General features: G+C 41.7%; 1 pseudogene; it reads right to left on the reverse strand.

Annotated features, from left to right (window-relative positions):
- Positions 1-773: 773 nt before the first annotated feature.
- On the reverse strand, positions 774-1,952 carry LOC125158335 (syntenin-1-like; annotated as a pseudogene).
- Positions 1,953-8,461: the final 6,509 nt, after the last annotated feature.

Genomic DNA, 8,461 nt, shown 5'->3' on the forward strand with positions numbered 1-8,461 from the left:
TTTAGGGAAGGTATAGTGAACAGAAGATTGGGATTTCAGATTTTTGGAAGTCCTTGTCTGACACTCCAACAATTCCTTAGACACCATGTTCTTACCTTCAGTCTAACAGCAATTAGGTCGTTAGACTGTCTAAGAATGTGTTCCAATACTTTGAGGACTTTGCTGTTGACTACTCTTATGGTAGGAGAAACATGCACATAAAGTAGCTTCTTTGCAAGAAAACCGTTAATACTAAGAAGAAGTTTTCTTGGTTGTGTTAGTTTTAGCAATTTCAAAAGTATGTGAATGACAGAACAATAGAACCCTAGACTAGTTTATACCAGGAACGTGTGTGTGTGTGTGTGTGTGTGTGTGTATGAAATACGGAAGCACATGCTGGGAAAGTAGCTCAAAGTAGCTCAAAGTAGAATAGTGGATCAGGAAAAGCTAAGTTATTTTTTTTTAACTTTATTTATACATATTTAATTAAAATGGAATAGGCATAAACCAAAAAGAAAAAAAAATTAGGATAAAGAGTCACTACCATTTTGTTTGCTTCCATTGTGCCATGATTTTTTTTAAGTTTATTTTATTTTGAGAGAGAGAGAGAGAGCACGCATGAGCGGGGGAGGGGCAGAGAGGCAGGCAGAGAATCTGAAGTAGGCTCCAGGCTCTGAGCTGTCCACACAGAGACTGACTCAGAGCTCAAACCCATGATCCATGAGACCTGAGCCAAAGTTGGACACTAACCAACTGAGCTACCCAGGCACCCCTCCTCGACTGTGCCATGATTTTTAAACCTCAGGAATGGTGTGATCCATCAGGCTTTTCATAATGCTTGGTGCCATCCATTTAATAATATAAAATGGATATTGTATTTGAATAATATATTCAAAGATAAAAGTAGGCATGGTTGTAATAGTAACTATAGTCTCAGATGTTGACCATATGTTTGCAGTTTGAGAGTCCTTCAACTCAATGACATTGTGCCCACTAACTTCACAGATGCTGTGTTCTGTGAGAAGACCGATTCTGGCTGCTGAACTATCTTTCACTATGGGTGTTATCTTTCCATTTTTATTTTTATTATTTTTTATTTTTTTAATGTTTATTTATTTTTGAGAGACAGAGCACAAGCAGGGGAGGGGCAGAGAGAGAAGGAGATACAGAATCCGAAGCAGGTTCCAGGCTCTGAGCTGTCAGCACAGAGCTGGACATGGAGCTCGAACTCACGAACCCTGAGATAGTGACCCGAACCAAAGTCAGATGCTTAACAGACTGAGCCACCCAGATGCTCCATCTTTCCATTTTTAAAGATAAAGCCAACATGTCCAGTACTACCTTCACACAAGGTGATTGTCCGTTCAGAGGGCCTGTCCTGGAATCTGTTCGGAGGGCCTGTCCTGGAACATCCTGGACAGTCAGTAATCTTCTCTCAAAGGCCTTGTGCTTCATCGCGCTCCGGCCTCTGCACAGTTTTCCAAGCTGATCTGGAGTACGTGGTCTCCAAATTTCAGACCAACCAATCAGGCAGGAGATTTTGCCTGGACCAGCTGAACAAATACACCACTACTACTATTATTACTGATTTAAGCCTGAGCCTAATTTCTCCATCTTGGTCCTTACACAAAATGACTTCCCCAAACCCATGCTTAACTTATGCTCCACAAAGTCCAACATCGTTGCCAGTTATGGGAGCCACCACATTCCTGCTGGAAGGTCTTGCTACCAGCTGCCCCTGATCTGATGCTCCAGGGACCAAGGCTCTATTTGCAGGGATGTCTTCTTCATTAAAACTCAGGCCCACGTACCAAGAGAGCTCCAGATGCGTTCGGTAAAGAGATTTCCCTCTTGGAGATGGGAGCAGAAGCTTCAGATGAAATTGCTGGCTTGGCAGCATTTGCAGAAAAGGCAGCTTGAGCCCGAATTACTTTGCCTACTTTCAGGTCTTCAAGAGATGGCTACAGAGACATTTTTGCAGGACTTTTCTAGGCCCCAAGGACCTGCTCTCTGCCACCACCTCCCAGTAGCTGGTGCAGACTTCCACGAGCAGATGAGAGAAGAGCCACACTTATTGTTGGTTTTGAAAAAATCTTTCGAACTTACTGGAAGTAATTCGAGAAAACCAGAACTTGAAGACATTAATTACAGGTGTACACTGTGTGAGTCCAAATGTTCAGGTTTTGGAATTTAAAATAATTCACTACATTTACAATTTAATTAATTAATTAATTAATTAATAATAATTAAGTCTATATGTATTAAGTGTTAAATGAATATTTGATATTTTTAAAAAGTGCAAAAATAAAAAAAAGTTTATTTCAATTGTGTGGATATAGCATAAACATGGCAATAACCTAAATGTTTATTAGAAGGTTGGGTGGTAAACATGGGGCAAATCCTTAGTAGAATGGAGTACATCCATTAAAATACAACAAAATAGATTTATATTTATTTATAATAGAAACATTTAAATAACATACTTTAAGTTAAAAATCAGGTTACAGAACATCTTTTATGGTATAATCTCATTTTTATTCAATTATACATCCTATCTAAGCTCATAAAGAGATCTAGAAATTTATTCTCTAAAATGTTTGTGATGTTTGCCCCTGGAGAAAAATCACCACTGCATCTGAATAAATTGACTGTCTCAAACTTTACAGTATGTTACAATGGGCACATGTTTCATAAACACACTCAAGGGTCTGATCTCATGCACAAAAGACTGTGACACAGGTTGTGCCTCTCTGCTGAGGCCACGGACACAGGAGCTGAGTTTACATGTATGCTTGCAAGATGATGCTGGCTGTCACGGAGAGCTGTACAGTGGGATGTCTACTGATTCAGCTGTTTTTAGGTAGCATCTCCTGGGTCTGGAATAACTCAGGGAGTCAGCACAAGGAGTGGACTAGTATATAACCCATGAACCTGTATCCAGGTTGGCAGCCTGGGAAAGGGAAGACAGCACCAAGGCTCCCTTTCGTGTCACCAGAGCTGCCTGACTGCCTTCTTATGGCTTGTAAAGCAGCTGTTACTTCCTATTTTAAAGTGAGCCAGAGAGAAGAAAGGAAGACAGATTCAGAGGCTCATATGGAAAGCATCCTTGGCCCATGTATGTTGGACTAGTGTGAATAGGGTCTCTGAGATGAACAGGTATCTTCTGACATTTGAGGTGAGTCACCTGCATATAGGTATATGCAGGTATATAGGTCATATCTTGCCTTATGTGCTTGAGTATTTTGACTTAAAATTCCCATAGTGTGACCCACCAAAGACTTAATTTACAGAGCGTTTCAAAACCACATTGTTACAGTTGTCTGTTAGGATACTTTCAATGAAAATGACCACTTAGCATTTATTTTATGGGAAATTACACTTTCATGCTTATAAATGCAAGTATCTTAAATGATAGTTCTCATGGTTGCAAATCCTCACAGGAAAGATATGTGCTGTAGGAGTGAAAACTTTACAAGCTGACTTGAAAATAGTTTGGCAGCTGGTATACAATTTCAACATAGCTTTAATCAAGAAATATGTTCTAACAAATTGGCAGGAAAACTTGGAGAGAGTAAGTCCCACAAACACGACGATCTGACCACAGTGCTTCAGTTCCCGTTGCTGGGAATTTCCCTCAAAGAAACAAGCAACAGTGTCAGAAGTCCTTTTGTCCACCTGAAGAAACAGGACAGCACAGTTTATGAGGCTTTGTTATTTTGGCTTTCCTGGATTCAGCCATTTTATGGTCTCCAGCATTTCTATGTGCTGTTTTTATGTTGCATTAAATGGAATTTTTTCCATGCTTTTATTCATGTTTTTGTTTATATAGGAGTGGACATATCACACCTCTGACTCCAGGGTTGCTGGCTCAGAGATTCTCCACCTACCTGGAAATGAGTTCATTCTTCCGGCAACTCTGTACTTCCCAAACCTATAATTACACAACTTAGAGTCATGTACAACCTTGGACCTGTAAGGGATGATCTATGTATTCTATTCTCATCCCAGCTTGTCACAGATACATGAAATAGGGCCCCAGAAAAGTCCGGAGTGTGCTCAGGTTTCCAGACCCAAATCAGCAGTAGGGAAAACCAGAGACTGGGTTTTGGCTCCCAAGCCTGCAGTTTTCTTGGGTGGTTTCTTTTGTCATTGTTAGATCTCATTTTGACAGCTCATGTTTTTTTCTCTATTCACCCAGTACAGCCGGAGGCTATTTAAAATGGATTCGTAGTAAATCAGAAAGACCTTTTAAGTCATTCGAGATAATGCAAAATGAGAGAGACAAACGTGTACCCTGCTAAAGGGTTTTTCCCAAAACACTTCTAGCCCTATAACGATATTTGAAGTCTTGGTCTCCGCTTCTCTTCTCTATGTCCATCCACCATGTTTGTCCTTTAGAGGCATAGCTGGGGGATGAAGAGCCCAAGCTCTATACACCTCTGCCTTCCCTTCACATGGGCAGTTGATTTGTACTAATCAAAAAAAACATGCGCATATATATTCATCTCTTTTGAGTTTACAACATTATGGTAATTTCTCTTCATTAGACCAATGTTTATATGATTTACAGCAATTGCCTTTAGCTCTGAGAACACTTCTCAGACACCCAAGCAAACATCAAAGAATCTGACTGTAATTCTACACTCAGTCAGCAGTAAATGCCTGTTCCTATGTGTCCACAATGATGTATTTTGATGAGGTACACCATTTCAGATATCTTTCAGTTTCCAAATCACCACTGACCTACATTTAAGTGACTATGGCTGCTCTTTCTTCTGTTAATAAGCTTCCTATCCTTATGTGTTAGATATAGAATGGGGGAAATTAGAAGTGGTAAACAGATTTGACAACTGTGATACTGGATGAAGCGGCCCAGATTTCAAATCCTGGAAGTATTTCCCTGAACTGATGGTTGATAACCTCCAGAAACCAAACACTGGGTTCAAAGTAAGTCTACCATTGATTAACTCTTCATCCACATGTGACAGGCAGGGTGGTTCATTCTGCCACTTTTTAAAATGCTCCAATAGGGCATACCTCTGCACGTCTTTACTTTAGAGCCTCCAATACACTCAGGAATACATGTCCGATTCGCTTATGGGCTCATTAGGATACTCCTCCCCAAAGAAACTGGGACATAACTCTCCGCTCCTTAGATGTGGGCTGTGTATGACGACCTTTTTCAACAACTGTGTGAAAAGGGGGAAAAGATTAACTTTACAGTGAAGAAACCTGAAAAACATGACCTCATCCAGGTGATACAGGTTAACACCAACACAATGTCATGTTGATCGAATGCACATGTGATGAAAAAGGCACTTTACCCAACCACATAATCCCAGTCTAGTAATGAAAACTAGGCAGATGGATTCCAAGTAAGTGACATTGTACAAAATACCTGACCGTCATCCTCAAAACCACTGAGGTCATAAAAACAAGAAAAGTCTGAGAAACAGTCACAGCCAAGAGGAACTTAGGAAGACATTAGTACTGTGTAAGTTGATACTCTGAAGCCATCTTGGAACCAAATGAAGACTTTAAGGAAAAAATAAGCAAATCTGAATAAAATATGAATGTTAATTAATAATAATGTATCAACATTAGTTCATTAATTTTGATAAATATACCACACTGATGTAAGATTTTATAATAAAGACAAACTGGATATTGGGTATACGAAAACGTTCTGCATTATTTGCACAGTCATCTATAAATCTAAAATTGTTCCACAATAAAGATTTTGTTAAAAGTTCATCACACGCATTTATTGACCATATACACTTATTCGAAAAGCAACTTTGGGGGTGACAGCAGGCAGACACTAGAGCCTTTGCTACCAAGGGTGCCGTAGTCTTCCCCAACATGGTCTCTAGTCAAAGGAGCAGCCCAGAGTCCCCGGGACCGGAGCCCTTGCCATAGTGAGACCTGCCCTTGGGTCCCGACTTGCTGTCACCCCACACTTTCTGGAATTGGGATGCCACGGCTCCTCACCACCCACAGAACTGTGCTGATGCTGTGCTGCTGCCCTACCCCTCGGCCCTAAGTCAGGCTTTTGACCTGCCATCCCTGGGGCCACACTGTGGCTGCACTTTGCACTCTGGGCCCAAGTCACTGCCGTGTCCTCATTCCTAGGCCCATGCTACTGCTACATCTCACCCCTAGCCCCAGACCTGAGCCCAGCTGGTGAGCCCCAGAGGCTCAGTGGTGGTCTACACACTCTCGAACCTCACACAACAGCTCCACCACTGCAGCCGCTGTTCCTGTGTCCCTTGTCCCAGATGCCACAGCCGCTAAACGTACCCCTTTCTCTAGCTCCGCTGCCCCTCTGAGTGCTGTATTCCTGACCCGATGCCAAGAGGGCTCCCCTCAGCTTAGCTCTTGCTCCCTTGGAGAAAAAGGATGATAAGAGGACCTCAGAAGCCTTTGCCACCAAAGACCCCAATGGCCTTTGCCACTGAATGTCCAGCACACTCCCCTAGGACCCCTGCAGTGGTCCCCAGCACTGACCTCAGTTCACAGAGCTGTACAAACACCCTACTGCCATGCCCTCCCCAGAACTAGAGATTCTGCCCCCTACCCTCCCCCTCTGCCACCCCTCCAAGCTGGTGTAGTGCAAAAGGCCAGGAGAGGTGCTGCTCCCTCCACTGCACAGACATGAGATAATTTTTGTTTCTAGGGACAAAGAGGACTAGATGTAACTAGCATTAGTTACAGCTAATGCTGTAACTCCTACATGATGACTTGGGTATGTTCTGATGACAGGCCCTTCCATCCATGAAATGATGGAATTCAGAGAGTGAGTCCTACCAGTATTCTTCTTAATGTGTCAGCAGCACTGCAATAATGGAAATTCAGGAACACCTCAAGAGTTACAGCAGAAAGAGGCAGGGAGATTATCTTGTTCCATAAATTGCAGAAATGAAACCAGATCAATGTAAGCCTTCATCATAACTCATTCTCATTGGGAAATTCAGCCATTGGCACTATCTTCCTGGCGGAGGGAAGGAGACACACATCTGTTATCAGTAAATATTCTGTCTGACAATAGAGGACTCTCCTTACCTGAGGGTAAATAGTACAACTGGTTTAGGCCCACTAAGCTGTTCTAGATTTCAAACAAAAACAGCTGGGTATGTATATCCTGAACCAGAAAATAGCCTCACTCTAGCAGTTGGAAGATAAATACCAAGCCAGAGGGCCTGAAAGAGACTGGGCATTAGAGACAAGACAGCATTAAATATACTTGTGTGGGAGCCAACATTTCGAAATGTGAGACATTAGGAATCTATTGACAACCTATTAAATGTAAATGTCTATTAACAGACTGTTAGCAGGGGGTGATAAAAAGAATATTTATACTTCAGTGCCATGGTATAAAAATGAAGCCTGGGGCACCTGGGTGGCTCAATTAAGCATCTGACTTTGGCTCAGGTCATGATCTCATGGTTTGTGAGCTTGAGCCCCACATTGGGCTCTCTGCTGACGGCTCAGAGCCTGGAGCCTGCTTTGGATTCTGTGTCTCCCCCTCTCTCTGTCCCTCCCCCACTGATGCTCTGTCTCTCTCTCTCAAAAATAAATTAAAAAATTAAAAAAATAAAAAATGAAAATAAAAATGAAACCTGGCATGATTGTTCGTACACTGACGAGCTGTACCCTAGGCAGCTGCCACATGCTGTCTCACAGGGAGAGCCTGTCTCCTTTCCTGCCATCTCACTTGATATTTGTCTGGAATAGGGGCCTGTAGCAGTGTGACTGGCATCCCCTGTGGCCCCCTAGCCAGAGTTTGCAAGTGATCGCAGCCTACCACAGCTGACAAGCTCATCACAGAAGCGTTTTGAGTCCTACTTATTGACTTTAGGGTTTCAGGTGCATATACACGAGAAAGATACACACAGGGCTTATTGGGGAAAACTGTATCTACTACCAGAGATTCCATCAACTATCTACAGTAGTACCTGGAGTCCTTCCTTCTCAAGAGGAAGACTCTTTATCTGGACAGTGTGAAATAAGAGCTCCAGAATCTTCCAGATTTGGTTGGGATTCTAGCTCACCATTTAATGGACTGTATGATTTCAGTTACATTAAAAAAAAAAAAAACTCGTGAAAATCCCACTGTTACTTTTAGGGAAACGATACTAAAAATAAATCAATAATGCTTGGGGAAAAGGAAAGCAAATTTCACCTTAAGTTACGGTATCAGAGGTTTAGTTACCAGATTATTAAACTTACAAATAATTACAAACTTACAAATAATAATGTTTATTGCCTCTGTATTGGTTACCATACTAGCCACAATATAGCAAGTATGAACAAAATCAATTATGATCCCTTCCCTCACACATTTAGTGGGAAAAATATGCACTGATCAAATAATCACAACTGCAAATAACTAAATTTTCTATGATGACAAGTGTAATAAAAAGATAAGTACAGGGAGCCATGAAGTGTATAAGGGGGCTTGAATTAATCCTGATTACTGAAG

This window comes from Prionailurus viverrinus, unplaced genomic scaffold (genome assembly GCF_022837055.1).
Source record: "Prionailurus viverrinus isolate Anna unplaced genomic scaffold, UM_Priviv_1.0 scaffold_33, whole genome shotgun sequence".
Classification (NCBI taxonomy): Eukaryota; Metazoa; Chordata; class Mammalia; order Carnivora; family Felidae; genus Prionailurus; species Prionailurus viverrinus.